We start from the raw sequence: 16,470 nt of genomic DNA on the forward strand, positions 1-16,470 counted from the left end.
GAGCCTTTTAAGATCTACACACAAAGGAGAGCTCACAGAGTGAACTTCTCTCCTTTTTCTGCTGGTTTGTTTGTTTGTTTGTTTATTTAGACTCTAACGAATTCTGCTAAACTAAGGAAAGCAAACAAAACCTTGGGGCAATTTTGTGTCCTCCCAAAATAGCCAAAGACTTGACTTTATCTCAACCAAAAAAACAGTGTCTAGACACCGAATATCTGGGATCTGAGTCCTAAGCTTCCAGTTGGTTTGCCTCCCTCCTCCGTCCTCCATTCCCACCCTGGGAGCTATTTTCAAGGAGGCAGCCTTGAGCCAGCCGCGTGTTGCTGGGGGTGACCGGATGGTAGACTTGCCCGGGTGCTGCCAAGACCTCGGCATAAACTTGTGAGAGTGCGGCGGGCAGGTGCAGAGACCTCCTGGACCTGCAGCCGCCTCACGCCAGCCTTGTAAGCAAGCCCCCTCGCCTGTTAGCACCGCCACCTGCCCCTCCTGCAGCGGTTTGCCTCTTTCTCCCCATTCCCCCAGCCCTGCATGCAGTGGGGGATTTGTTTGCAAACTGGAGGGTGAGGAACCTCTCTGATTACCGCAGTTCCCTCCCGGGTCAGCTGGGGTCACGACCTCGGTCATGATCCCAGGATGACCTTCCTGACCCTTCCGCATTGCACAAGCTTTGGGCGGTCTCAGAAGCCACGAGTCAGGTAGAGAGGCCTGGGGTCCCTAGAATCCCCCAATGCACAGTGTGGGAAGTGAGAGCGGCGGACTCCAGGTCCATCTCAATGTAATGGAAAGACAAACCGAAACTAAGGAGGTATAATTGATTAGGATGAATGCAAAACGTGGAGACGAATGTCATAAAACCAGCTATGTACGGATACAACCCGAGAGTGTTTTATGTTACAACACTACCCTGAGGTTGACTCCTGGATCTTTTAGTGGAAAGTAAAATCTTTAAAAATAGCAAAGTGCTCATGGGGCGCCTGGCTGGCTCATTCGGCAGAGCATGTGATCCTTGATCTTGGGGTTGTGAGTTCGAGCCCCAAGTTGAGTGTAGAGACTACTTAAAAATAAAATCTTTTTTTAAAAAAAGTGAAGTGCTCTTAAGGGGCATTTATTAATTTTAAAGTCAGTTTAACAAAAAATGTATTGAGATATTACATGTCAACCCTACCCTAAGGGTTACATATCCAGCAGTCAACAGCACATTCTAGCATGAAGAGATAGACGATAAGCAACATAAAACATATGAATAAAATAGTTTCAGTTAGAGATCAGGGACATGCAGCGGTAGGAGACATTCATATATTAAAACTACACTGCCCAAGATGGAAGCTGCTAGTTACATGTGGCTATTTAAATTTAAATTAATCATGAGAAATAAAACAAAAAATCCAAGTCTTTCATTGTGCCAGCCACATTCAGGAGCTCAGTAGCCACCTGTAGCTACCATATTGGACAATGCCCTTGGTGCTCCTGCTTTTCAGGCTTGCAGACCTGGACTAGAATCTACACCATGGACTTTCCTGCCTCTCACCTCTTTGGACTTGGACTGAATCAACAACTGGCTTTCCTGGGTCTCCAGCTTGCAGACAGCAGTTCGCAGGACTTCTCAACCTCCATAACTGTCAATTGTTGACAATAAGTCCCTTTGTGTGTGCGTGTGTGTGTGTGTGTGTGTGTCTATTTCTCTGGAGAATCTGACCAATATAGGCTTCCAGGGTGTCTTCAAACTTTTAATTAATTTAAGTCACCCCATAATGGAGCCTTCTCAATGGTTTCTCAGCCCTCTTAGGATAAACAGTACATTCGTCTACTTTGACAAATCTTATTATTACAATCTGGCCCCAGGCCACTTCTCCAAACTCATTTCATGTCATAAGAGATACCATTTGTTCCTTATGATCCAACTACACCAATCTTTTTTTCAGTTTTTTTCAACTGACCCCGTTCCTTCCCAGCACATGTAATTCTCCTAGTAAGCCTGGACTTCCTACCTGCTGTTGCCCAAGTGTAGACTTCTTACCTGCTGTCCTCGGTTAGCCCCTATTCATCCTTCACATGTCAGCTCCAGTATCACTGGCCAAGAAGGTCTTCCCTAACCCCTCCAGACTAACTAGGGTGTCCCTGGCTTACACTCCTGTGGTATTGGTATGCTTGCTTTATAGCATTTTCCATAATATAGCTTGTTTATTTGTTTGATAATTCAATTAACGTCTGTCTCTCTGACAGGGCCCACGAAGGCAGAGGTGTCACTAATATTCTTGGCTGTTGGCAAATCTTCAAGGCTAAGACCCAGTGCCTGCACATAATAGCCACCTGATCTCATGTTGATTGCAGAAAGCTGATTGCATGAAGCAGCAGTACCTCTTTAAGAGATTGGAGTCCAAAGTTTGGCCTCTGCTTGGGCCATCTGTCCTTTTTCTCCATCCCTGGCACGTAAGAGCTGATAATCGGTCCCGACTCCATAGACTATATAAGTCAGTTGGCTGTGCAGTCTTAATTCATGAATAAGAACCACAGTGGATAACAATACCTAAGTACATTAAATTAATGACTTGTCTTTTATTTTTATTTTTTATTTTTTTTTGTTCTGTTGTGACTTGTCTTTTAAAGAAGGGAACTACATTTCTTTGGTGTCCCATACATGTCTGAGCTTTTTATGCATTGTCTTATTTGGCTCAAAACAACCTGAAGAAAAACCCACTGCAGTAAAACCCAGAGAAATTTAAGTACTGGTCTAGAATCAAAAGCTAGTGTGTGATCCAGCTGGATCCAAACTTAGGTCTGACTCTAAAATTCGTGCTTTCTTCCACTATGCACCTGCTTGCTAAATGCTCTTTCATGGACTTCTCTCGCATTTTTGTTTCATTCTTTTTCCTATATTACTTACTTAATAGTAAATAGCTTTACATTGATTGCTGTGTTTCATTCTTGCCTCATCCACGGCAAAATTGCCCGTGAATTTAGGTATATGATGAGTTTATTATAAATTTTCCCTAAAAAACATGAAAACATATAAAACACTATAGGCTAATATATAAACTCTCTATATAATATAAATATAAATATAAATATAAATATAAATATAAATATAAATATAAATATAAATATAAATATATAAATATATATATATCACTATATATATATGTAAATATATATATATCAATATATAAATATATATATATCACTCTGCCAGTTGTGGCAGATTGGGGGATATTATGGCATCAACCTAGCTACATACAACAAGCTCCCCTAGAATGTCAGACTTTCTGAAAATAAAGAATCTTTCCCTCTTATAAATGTAGCTCTGAAATGACCATGGCAAATAGAATGGAGAGGGGAACATTGTATGCAAATCACCTCTAATCTATTTACAGCAAAATTGCTTTATCCAAGAGTGGAGACCTAAAAGTACTGCATGAACATGAGTTAATTCTCCCATTTCAAGGGCATTGTAGATGGGCACCAGGTTTCCACAGAAATACAGAAGCCCATAGAAGTTTTTGTGAAAGGATGCTATTGTGAGTTTATTTATAATACATGACCTGTCAAGGTTGAGAATGGTGGAAGATTTTTAAAAACCAAATTTTCTACCATGGATATAATATTTGTTGTCATCAGAAAGAAAAAGATACAATAAATCCTAACTTACTTGGTTAATGTGAAACTTAAATTACCCTTATGTTTTATATCTGAATTCTTACATATGTAATTAATACAGTATATTCATTTATTATAGGCCCCTTTGATAAAGACATATGTAGTCCACATGGGTGAATGTACTCATAGCCCAGTCAGATCATAAACAACTCGAAGGCAGGAACACTGTTATCTAGGTATTCCTTCTATGCATATATAAGTGCCTTGAATAGAGAAAACTCTGATAGGTTTTTTGTTGTTGTTGTTTTGTTTTGTTTTGTTCAGAGAGGGAGAGGGGTGGGAGTGGGGAAAAGGGAAAGGGAGAGAGAGAGAGAGAGAGACTCTTAAGCAAACTCTACACTCAATGCAGAGCCTGAAGTGGGGCTCAATCTCTTAACCACTCTGAGATCATGTCCTGAGCCGAAATCAAGAGTCAGATGCTTAACCAAATGAGCCCCCCCAGGTGCCCCACTGATAGGTATTTTACTGAGTTTTTGTTTGCAAGTCTCATGCCCTTCATACCTACCAACACCTCACAAATATCAAACCAGACTTTTCCATTGAAGACATCCTCGTTGATCACTGAAATTACACTAGACTTCGAACCAGAAAAGCCTGCCTTCAAATTTTGGCTCTACTACCATAGAGTGACTGTGGTTGGCAGAATAATGATCTTCCTAAAAATCTTCATGTCCTACTCCCTGGAGTCTGTGCATATATTAGGTTTCACGGCAAAGTAGAATTAAGGTTGCTGATCAGCTGACCTTAAAACAGTGAGATCAGCCTGATTATTTAGGTGGGCCTAGTGTGATCACCAGGGTCCTCAGGGGGGTGGGAGAAGCGAAGGTCTGAGTGATACAAAGTGAGAAGGGACTTGAGCAGCCATCATTGGCTTTGAAGACGGAGGAGGCCACCAACCAAGGAATGCTATAGTCCCTAGGCACTAGAAAAGACAAGTATCCTCCTGTATAGACTTCAGAAGTGAAGGCCGGCCTATTAGCATGTTGCTTTTAGCCCTGTGAGGTGCATGTTGGACTCTAACCTATAGAAGTACAGGATAACAAATTTGTGTTGTTTTGAGTCAGATACTTACAGTAATTTGTCATAGCAACAATAGGAAATTAATACTATGGTCACATAATTTTTTGTTCAAACTGGAACACTTTTTAGAATGAAGGCAGGTGCTGTTAACAATTAAGCCCAAACAGGTACAAACCAAGCCTGTTACATGGTAATCCTATGCTATTATCCTATTTAGGGTTATGTTAACCCTAAAACAGGGTTACATGGTAATCCTATGATATTGAGGAACTTTGACCTCCCAGGTCAATCGGCACATGTAACGAACAGTGTTTAGAATGTCATTCTCATTTTATTTTTTTGTTTCGAATGAAAAGATAAGTGAGTGTGTGTAGCACAGTTATTGGCACTTGGGAAATCCTAGGATTTGGTGACCTCCTTGTTCATTCGCTCCCAAAGGACCTTTATTGAGACTTTTGCAAACATGAAGGCAGTACTCTCAATTCAATTCTGACTTGTCAGCCATCACCCCCTTCAAACTGCTTTTCTATCACAGTAATCCAGATTTCTCTTTGACACCAATTACTTGCATTTCAAGTTATTTTTCTCGGCTTTATTCATTTATTGAAGTTGAATCTCATTACGGACCAACTCCTGGAGAGTTCCCAGGGAAAAGATATTTTTAGCCCTTGTAACATTCCCCCTACCTTCACTTCTACAGCCTTGGTGCCATCTCCCCTTGATGGACTGGATGCAGTGTTTACAGCTCCCTCTAAAATGATCAAAGGGGTGATACAAGTCTCCGACTTGTTAGATTATTAATTAAAGATCGTGATGCTGTTGTCAAATGTTCTCTGAAAAGCTTGTTCTACTTAGACTCTGGTATTTCCTTTGACAATCTGAAATTTTACTTTTAAAGTATATTTTCCTCTCAGCATAATGAAAACATTTTTTTCTTACGTATGCATGCTCACAACCATGCTGGTCTTTAAGGGCATTTTTCTATTTAACTTTTGAAGTAATTTTAATTACGTGAAAGAAATCTATGCAGATATTCAAAATAATTTTATTTAAGCAGCTTGGGCAAAGTCCTAGTGAATATCCTCTACCCCAAGAGGGGCACAGGCTGAAAATTTTAATTGGTTCAAGTAGAATTTACATAAATCATGGATATTGGAGTTATGCCAGGTCTATTAAGGATATGTACAAGGGTTAAGGGGATTTTTCTACAAAGATGAGAAATATAATACTTTTGAAAACAAAGCTGTAGGAGAAAATTACTGGAGATTTTATTTTTACTTGCTTTTCTTCTCCAAAAGCGAAATTTAGAGGAAGAGAATGAGATATCTTTTTTTTTTTTTTTTTTTAGTTTATAGAGCTACACTCATTTTGTTAAATGATTACTAAAATTGTGTTTTTCTTTTTTAAGATTTTATTTATTTATTCATGAGAGACACAGAGAGGGAGAGGCAGAGACATAGGCAGAGAAAGAGAAGCAGGCTCCATGCAGGGAGACCGATGTGGGATTTGATCCCAGACCCAGGGATTATGCCCTGAGCCCAAGGCAGACACTCAACTCCTGAGCCACCCAGGGGTCCCTAAAATGTGTTTTATAAAACACGATATTCTCTAAAAATTAAGATTGATATATAAACATTTAAAGTATAGCTTAATAAATTTCAGGTGGATTACAGTAGTAGGAAAAAAAAGCCATTGAATATTTATGTAATAGAGTTGGGAAGGCCTTTCTAAACCAGTATTCAAGGCATAAATTTTGTAAATTATCAAGAGATTAAAATACTCAAATGCAAGTTTTTTATATGTCTTAAAATATCATAAGTAAAATAAATAGAAAACTGAGAAAAACATTTGCATCATACAAAACAGAGGTTTACTACCCTGAATATATAAAAAGCTTATTAAAAATCAATAAGGAAAAAACAACAATTAGCAAAACAAGAAAACAAAAGAGCAACAACCATATTATAAAATTAAATGAGGTAATTTTTTGCTTATAACATTGCCAAAATAATTAGGAAAGCCCAATAATCAGTGTTTGGCAAACTGGTGAGGATGCAAATTCTCATACATGATTGACAACATTATAACGTCTTTCTGAAATGCAGTTTGTCAATATGCATCACAAGCTTTGGAAACACGTGATTTTGCCCGTAGATGTTTGGAGGCTATTGGTATGTCCCTGCTCCCCCCGGGGGCAGAGGGAAGGTGGTTGGCAACAAGCAAGTGGCGTGGGGGACAATCAGTAACACGTATACGCATTTCAATACTGCTTAAAAATAGGAAACATTACAAACAACACCATGTTCTAACAGGATCTTGGTGTAATAAATTATGTTGTCTACACAAAGTAGAACATGATGTTGCAGAAACACTTCAGGGAATGAAAAATATGATAGGGTGCTCATGGTATAAAGTAAATATTTGATTGTGAAATAGTATGTACTTATACAATGTAGTTCTTCAAAAAAAATAAAGACATTACACGATTAAGATCGTACTAAAATATTACCAGTGGTTTTATTGCAGTGATTATTTTTTTTTTTACGTTGCTTCTCTACACTTTTCTAGATTTTCTATAATGGGTCTGGGTTAATTTCTGAGTTAAAAAGCATCTACGAAGTTTATATTAAAATTGCCTACAAATTGGCTACGGCTTATCACAAACAGGTTGCTGCGGAGTGTGTTAAACTTCAGGACATCTGGCACCTCTCAGCGTTGATGATTAATGGGGAGCACGGGGACATCAAGTCCTCAGGATCACAGTGGAACACAGAGAGCGGCTGGCTTTCCCCCCCTTTCCTGGGTCTCTGAATTTTGGATTAAAAAAAAACTCTGTAATGTGGAACCTGGGCTAGTCACTTTATTTCCGGAGCCATTAAGGTTGTCGCTGTCTGCTCTTTCCCTGAAGCTTCACTTTTAATCTTGCTGATCACTTCCCAGAACCAGGAAAGAGCCCAGGCTTCCAGCACCGGCTGCAGAGTTAGAGTCCTCGTCTTTAAAATGGGAGAGGAGGGGGATCCCTGGGTGGCGCAGCGGTTTGGCGCCTGCCTTTGGCCCAGGGCGCGATCCTGGAGACCCGGGATCGAATCCCACGTCGGGCTCCCGGTGCATGGAGCCTGCTTCTCCCTCCGCCTGTGTCTCTGCCTCTCTCTCTCTCTCTGTGACTATCATAAATAAATAAAAAATTAAAAAAAAATGGGAGAGGAACCCATCTCACAGGGTTGATGTGAGGTAGACTACATGAGGTTTGTAAAGCACTTAGCAAAACACCTGGCCCTACCAAGTGCTAAATAAATAGGCGCTGCCAATTATCCTTAAAGCATTTTGCGAAGAAAAAAAAATCCCTGTAACGTCAGATTCCTGATTAGGGTCCACAGTCTCGGGCATCTAAGGAAAAGTCTTTGGTAGACTGCACGGGCTGCCTGTAGGAAGCTGAAGCTCATTGAGGATTAAGAAAGCGCCTCAGCCTGTTGGGAGCTCCATGAGGAGAATGGATCTGGCCAAGGTCATGAGCCCCACTCATGTCTCTCCTTCCTGCCTGGCTCCCACCCCATTCCCAGGAGCCACATGATCCAAGGAAAGTGTTGGCACCGACTCCAGGCTCACACCGTGGGGACTCAGCTCCTGGATGCCCTCCTTATCTCCCTGGCTCTCCCCAGATGTCCAGTTCCCCATCCTCACCTTCACTGGCCCTGCCTCAGGGCTTAGGGCCGCCGTGCCCCCCGGGGTCTACACAGCATGTGGGTCGGCCTGTCTTCCTGCTCCAGTGCTTCCTTTGAAACAAGGCATAGAACTCTCCACCCTTGCAGTTGTGTCTATACCAGCCTCCCCTTCCAGCCTGGGGCTCCGCTATCCGTGGTCCTCTCTGACCTCGAGGATAGCGAGGGCAATGCTTTCTTTTTCATTTTGAATTTTTCATTTTAAAATAAGTTTTACTCACATGCAGGTGTAAGAAAGAACACAGAGAGATACCCGCACGCTTCATCTGGTTTTCCCCAACGGTAACATCCTACGAACTGGAGTGCAGTATTGCCAGCAGAGCACTGGCACCCGTAGAGTCCTGGATCTGAGATTTCCTCGGCTTTATTTGTGCACATGTGTGTGTACGTGCACACATGCCTGCGTACTCAGTTCTATGCTCTCGTGCATCACCACAATCAACAGACAGAACGGTTCCATTTCTAAAGTGTTTCTTGCGTGGAAGAACAATGCTTTAACATTTTTATTTTGCATTTCACTTCTGGGTATATATACAAAGGGATTGAAAGCAGGGTCTTGAAGAGATAGCTTCATGCCCATGTTCACTGCAGCATTATTCACAATAGCCAAGCGGTGGAAGCAACCCGAGTGCCCATCAGTGCACGAATGGATAAGCAGAATGTGCTACATACACATACGTGATGGAATGTTACCTACCCTTAAAAAGAAAATAAATTCTGCCCCATGCCACGCACATGCTACAGCATGGACCATGAGGACGTTATACCGAGTGAAATAAGCCAGTCACAAAATGACAGAAATGTATGACTCCTCTTATATGAAGTATCTAAAGTAGTCAAGTTCATAGACACAGGACAGTGGTGGCTCCTAGAGGGTGGGGGAACGAGTTGTTATTTAATTGGCATAGAGCTTCAGATTTCCAAGAAGAAAAAGTTCTGGAGGTCTGTTTCACAACAATGTGAATATCATTAACATTATTGAACCATATACTTAGAAATGGCTAAGATGCTTTCATAATGTGCTTTTTTTTTTTATCACAGTAAAAAAAAAAATTGCTTTGCGTGGGAATCACAGTAAAAACATTAGCTTTGCATGGGAATCACCATGGGCCTGACCCCAGGGATTTTGTAGGTTCTCAGCAGCCGGGTCTCTGCATGAATTAACTCACCCCAAGTCATTCTGAGGCAGCAGCCCTAACCACTGCTCTTGGGGAAACTCCTTCCAGGCAGCTCATCTCCTCATTTCATCAACAAACAAGGCTCTAAGGCCTCACAGGGACCATCTCTGGGTTTGGGCAGGTGGACCGGCAGGGCATAGGTCCGGCACACTCACTCGCTGTGCTGGAGACGTGGATGGTAATGAGCAACACAAGTGATGAGGACCAGCTGGCTTCCAGGACGCAGCTGAGTCGCCCCTTTGTCCTTCCACTTTGTCTCCTTAAGCATTCACTGTCTTTGCAACAGGGTCCGTCAGCTGGTCCCATCGGCTGGGCCTTGTCGGCCCTGTGCCCAGCCCCCTCTCCTGGGCTGCTGGTTATCTCAGGCTCTGCCCCACCTGCCCTAGTCCTGGGAGTAGTCCTTAATTGCATTCTCTGCCCCTGGGCTAACAAACCCTCCCTATCCACTATGTGGCTTCCTTGGTTCCCTTTAAAAAAGCAAATGGAACTTTCTATTCTTCTGCTCCCACTCACCTGCATCCCAAGTCCTCGTGGTCCTGATGTGGACCTTGGAGCATCCTTGGCCACATCCTCCAGGGCTCTCCTGGAATCCTACCAGTGTAGTCAAATGCTCCTAGAGGTTCCTCAAGCCCATTAAGTTAATTCCCACTCCAGGGTCTCTGAAGATGCCGGTCCCTCACCTATAACACACCTTCCAAGGAGTTTTCATGACCTGCTCCTCATTCCATTAGCGCTTGCCTCAAAACAGAGGGCTTCTGACTCCTGGATCAAAACCCATCACTCCTCAATCAGTGCCCATCCCTCTGTTTCCATGGCTCTTGCTGTCACAGGCCTACCAGGCAGCTCTTTCTTTAACATCTGCCAGAATGACCGCTCACAGAGGGTGCAGAAAATGTAAGATGTGCAGAATGTAAGCTCATGAGGACAGGGCAGTTTGCCAGCCTGGTTCCCACAGCACAGGAAACGCGGTCTTGCATAGGGCAGGTTTTCAATAAATGTAACAAATGAACAATGGATGACCTAAAGGCTTTGAGTTTAAAGGGAAATCTCTTTTTTTTCTTAGAGGACAGATCAATAGACAAGAAAGAGGTGACACCTGTCATTTGAGAATTCCCTGAGGTTGAGCCCAGCTAGGAGGCAATGCATTAAAGATTCAACAGCAGCGTGCTCTGGCTATTTCAGAGGAAGAAACCGAGTTCAGTGAAGTTGTTATAACTCTCTAAGAAGTGTGCAAACATATTTTACATGGGATTATTCATTGTTTGGCAATGACTGATAGAAAATGATTTTGTTCTGACACACATATTACTAATAAGCATATTTAAATGAATGAAAATAAAGCAAGTGGAACTTAATACAAATTCTAGCTCACCAAAGTGATCCCATCTGTCCCTGCCTTTACAAATGAGGCAATGCAAGCTACAGGAATTGACTCATATTTCTTGCAAAAATCCCTCTTTACCATTCTCATAACCCTAGGTCAGCAACTCCTTCCTGATTTTTCACTTGTGCACAAAAATGCCTCCAACAGCCAGACATGACTGTGTCATGATCAGATGCATTCTGTTAGATTCTTCTGGATTTCTACCCAGATTGCTCTGTCTTTTTTTCCTTTGGTCAGATGCCTCCAGCTTGGTGGACAGGTTCTGTGCTTCAGAATACAGACAGTCCACATTACATCCAGCCTGCATTTCGCTTTTTTCTAGACCATCCTGACTCCCCTGGTACTTTGCCACCATCTTCCTCAAGAATACTGGCCAGCCCAGAATGAAAATGCCAATGTCACTTGTTGCTTAGATCGTGACATTCTTTTCTGCATATTTCTGGGCCGACAGGAGAGAAACTGGGAGTATAGACCTACCCACCACCCAGCCTGTACAGCAAATGGCCCAGTAAGCATGCTACCACCGTGTAAAGGGCACACACTAATGAACCATAATTCGTCTGATGTTACTCTTCTCTGATGAGTTTTGTTAGGTTGGATTATGTGAAGCTGCAAATTTGGTAAGGTCAAAGATAATCAAATATTGGTAATTCCAGCTCAAATCTAGCCTGCTGTTGTTTTTGCAAAGGAAATATTGGAACACAGCCATGCTCATTCATTTACCTAGGGTCTGAGGCTGCTTTCCTACCAGAGCTGCAGCACTGAGTAGCTGCAAAACAGTCTGCCTGGTTCACAAAGCCTCAAGTATTGATTATCTGGCCCTCTAAAGAAAAAGTTTTTTGATGCCTATTTTTAGAACATTCAGTGCAAAGGGAGGAATCCAGAAACTACCCGGGGAGAAATGAAAGTTATGATGTAGACTATAGACACATCTTGACAACTTGAGGTCTTATTAGCTAAACTCTCTCTCTCTCGTGGTTATCAGTTATCAGCCTTAGGATTTTTAAAGCTCCTCTGTAGCCACCATTTGGTGGGATTAAACAAGCAACATATAAATAATTAATACACAAGGAAGGACATAATAAGGAGATTCTATTTAGATTGTGGGTGGGCTTGTCCAGAGAAGTCCTCTCTGATGGAAGCAGACAGAGCAAGATGAGGGAAAGAGCCTGCACAAAAGCCAAAGGGAGTGAGAGAATGGGAGATCCGGAGGGGACAGAGTGACCTGAGTTGAAGAGGTGGCCCGGAGTGGAGGGGCAGGGGGGCAGGTTAAGCGTTTTGGCTTCTTTTCTAAGGGCAAATTAATACCGTTGGAACCTTCCCATGGAGCCACTTTAGCAAAAACAGTTTGGAAGTTACCATGTGACCCAGCAATCCTACTCCTAATCATACACCCAAGAGAAATGAACACAGGTCCACAAACATGCCCAGGAACGAAGGGCAGCATGCATTATCCATGTGTACCCAAAGGTGAAAACAATGCAAATGCCCATCCACAGTGAATGGATAAACATGATGTGGTCTCTTCATATAGTGGGATATTATTCATCCATAGAAAGGGATGAAACAATGACACCTGCTACGACACGAATTAACCTGAAATACATGCTAAGTGGAAAAAGCCAGACACAGAAGGCCACATAGTATATGATTCCCTTTATATGAAATGTTGAAAATAGGCAAACCCAGAGACAGTAGTAGAATGGCGGTTGCCTAGGGTTGAGGATGACGAAGCAAATAGAGGGTGACAGCTAATGGAGAGAAGGTTTCTTTCGAGGAGACGAAGATGTTCTACAACTGATGGTGGTGATGGTTGTACAAGTCTGTGAATACATGAACACCCGTCAAATTGTATACTTTCAGTGAGTGTTATGACTTTATTAATGAACATTTGTTAAGCGAGCCCAGGGTGAGGGTTGGCAAGCCTCGGTTCAACACAGACCAGGAGAAACCAGAAGAGAAGCTTATTACCCACCAGTCTTGGAGCAGGTACATGGCACACCCTGAGGAGCCACATGGGGAGGTCAAGGCAGAGTGTGTATGGAGGGCACGACAGGACCTGGGGTACATGCTTTGATTAGATCTGTGAGTTCTGTGCTCTGGGGATCCAGACTAAGGCCAGATTGGTCAATTCAAACCAGAAGAGCAGAGCTTCAATAACTTCACAGGGGTCTTATGTAAGAGGTGTGCCATGAGAAGACCCTGGGAGGCAGGGAACTGTGCATCACCAAGGCTATAGGGGAGTCACAGCAGGAATTCACATTTACACGTACCCTAGGTGTTACCTCGAGCCTGCCATGTGTGAGGGGTATTTTCTGTCAAAGGCCCCCACAGGCTTCTAGGTCAAAGGACATTAGTGTCAAGGCAGCAATGCCACCAAGTGGTTAAGCTAAACTCTCAGCATATGGCATGTGATTTCTATCTCAGTAAAACCACCAAAAATGAAACCTCTTCTGGATTAGGATGCAGGGGATAGTATGAAGGAATAACTCCGATGTGAATTTTAAAAGATCGTTCTGGAAGACACATGGAGGATGGAAAGAAGAGGAGCAAGAGGACTTTAGACAGCATAGTCAGTCGAAAGTCTCCTGAAGAGTCCAGAAGGATGGTAGTGGCTCTCACCGTGGGGAGGATTTCCTTTATGGAATAAAGGTGAAGAAAACTCGTGTTTATTTACACTGTTTCAATGGTATGTTCTACTTGATTCTGTGCTTTGGGACCAGTGGTTGAGAGTAGGCAATTTGGGTTTTAATCCCGTATATCTCACAGCTGTAGCTGGTTTGGGACCCCCCCCCTCCTCCCTCCATAACCATCGCCCCCAGTGTCTCAATTACAAAATGTCAATAGTAACACCTGACCAGCCTCCTTCATGGGAACAAGTTAGATAAATGGTTATAGAAGTATTTTCCGGGATCCCTGGGTGGCGCAGAGGTTTGGCGCCTGCCTTTGGCCCAGGGCGTGATCCTGGAGACCCGGGATCGAATCCCATGTCAGGCTCCCGGTGCATGGAGCCTGCTTCTCCCTCTGCCTATGTCTCTGCCTCTCTCTCTCTCTCTCTATGTGACTATCATAAATAAATAAAAAAAATTAAAAAAAAAGAAGTATTTTCCAAGAAAAGAAAAAGAAGTATTTTCCAGTGCAGAGCAGTACATTTTGTGTGGATGCCAGGTTTCAGAGAATTAAAACTTAAAGGTAAACACTCAATGCCAACTAAATTAAACAAAATGTAATCCTCTGAAAATTCAGAAAGCAGCGCTAAACTCCTGAGGGCCTAGGAATCATTGTTGTGAATATTAGTGATTAATTATAACCCGTAGGTACTGATGAAGTAGGAGACGGTCCTGACATTATAATGACAGTAGCATCACAGGCTGGATGAAGCTTTTAAAAAGGAACACGTTAGTAAAAGAAAATCAAGATGTTGCATCCTCTAGCAGATTTTTGACACTCCCATAGTTAATTCCCGCTCTGCGTGGCCATGGCTCACTGCAGAGACTCCCAGGGCAGCCTTTGGGGCACTGTTCACAGGGATAAACTGGGGCGATCCCCCTCCCCCAACTATAGAGTGTAAGGACTGGTTTTAGAGTCATCTTTGTCTCCTCAAAGTCCAGCATATAACTAGGAGCTCGATATTTGGTGCTTGAATAAATGAGTGACATTCACCAGTCAATGAACAAATGGACAATCATCAGATGACAAATGCACCGCAGGGCATTTGTACTTCTTCTTCTTGAGAAATAAGACTTGAGCACTGCCCCCTGAAGCTACTGATCCATTAATGCTTTCTGGCTGCTCCCTAACTACGGAAAGCAGAGGCCTCCTTGCAAGATGCCCCCTGTCTGCCTTCCTCTAATTTCCATTTCCATGGAGGGTGGCTCCTGCTGCTTTCAGACCGCTCAAGGGCTGCTCCAGGGAGACCCTAGCCTGCAAATGTCAAAGGCTTGAATCTCATCTCTAATCTCCTCGACAGACATAATGTGTGTGTAGCTGGAGCACTTGGTTGCACTCCTCAGGTGCTTCTGAGCCCCTTAATTATCCCAGTGCTCTGGGCTGACCCGGAATGGCCCCCTTATTTTCCTGAGGCCAGTTATTTTTTCACTAAGTGAGTTTCCAGGCCACAAGGAGCCGAATTGAATTTCCTGCTCCTGTTGCCTTGCACAGCTGACCTAGAGGTCCCCAAACCAGGCTCTTACCACCTGATGAACTGTGGGCTGAATCTGGCCTTGACATATTCAATGGAGTTAGTTCTTACCATGTCTTAGAACTCATTTGCCAACATCTTAAAGCGGGAGTGAATAAGATTCTAGCTTTCCAGATTTAAAAAACAAAACAACAAAAAAAGGAAGAAATAAAGAGAAAAGAAAAGATAATAACAGCCTAGTGGCTGTTGTGCCCACATGGCAATCTGCTAAAATGGCAGTCATTCTCATTTTAATGGTCCTGTGTTTGCCCCTGGCCCCGAGGACCCTTTATTTTCTTCCCAGAACTAAGGCCAAGTGAGAGTTTCCTTTTCTTTCCATGCTTGCCCTGTGGTTTTCTTATACCCTCACTCATTTGCAGTAATTTCCCAGGTTGTGGGTACCTGGGCTTTTAGCACCAGGGACCAGTGGGTTCCAGACCAATCTTCACTTCCTTTCACAGTTCAGTTACCTTATACTTTGGCTTCAAGATGATGCTTATCATCCCCTTCTCTAATACTATAGTATTTTGCAAGAAAAATTAGCTGTGTAGCTCTTAGCACTCGACGTCAATTTAAATAATTCCTTTGCCAATGAATGATGTGTGACATGCTTGCAAAATGATCAATTTGCTGTGCTACTAATTAATTCTGTGAAATTACACCTTGCCAAGAGCTTTCTGGCCAACTCTGTCAAATGGTGTAAGGGAAAGTCAACTTTAGAAAGGTAATTCCTGGCAACCTGACCTAAATTAGCATATTAATAAGAGGCAATTGCTCCCCTGGGGGATGGATGCCAGTTGTAAAGGCCCAGCCCTTTACAAACTGGTTTTCAAAACGATAAGGTAAGACATCCACAAGTCCCCTTAATTGCAATCTTCTTCAATATGCATTCTGTGTACTTGATCAATGAACTCCCTGAAATGTTTCATTAACCTTCAGGTCTCGTTAAAATATTACCTGGTGGCATCATATGGCTTCTGTTCCCTTTAGTATGTCTTTCAGAACTTTGCACTCTCTAAAGACTTCAAATTCAAACTACGATATTGAGCTTGGGATATTTTCTCTTCTCAGACTTAATCCACAATAGTTCCTAAACCCTTGCTTTCTTACATCAGCTCAATGGCTTCCGGCTTTTCTGTCCCAAGTTAGAGACCAAATGGGCTCCAACCGGGGGCTGATTACGTGGCCTGCAGGACATGTTCCTGTTCTCATTGCTCACTCCTAGTCTCTACCCTGCAGTCTGCAACAGGAACTACGATGAGAGAAGCTCAAAGCAGCTGGATTTCGTTTTTTTTTTTTGATTTGCAGCACTGATTACTGAAAAAAAGCCTTTAG

General features: G+C 42.7%; 1 protein-coding gene across 1 annotated transcript in view; it reads right to left on the reverse strand.

Annotated features, from left to right (window-relative positions):
- The window catches only part of CDH13 (cadherin 13), a 1,000,623-nt gene that overhangs the window by 383,057 nt on the left and 601,096 nt on the right, over nucleotides 1-16,470 (reverse strand). The gene's annotated exons all lie outside the window — the stretch shown is intronic.

The sequence above is a fragment of the Vulpes vulpes genome, chromosome 12 (assembly GCF_048418805.1).
Source record: "Vulpes vulpes isolate BD-2025 chromosome 12, VulVul3, whole genome shotgun sequence".
Classification (NCBI taxonomy): domain Eukaryota; kingdom Metazoa; phylum Chordata; class Mammalia; order Carnivora; family Canidae; genus Vulpes; species Vulpes vulpes.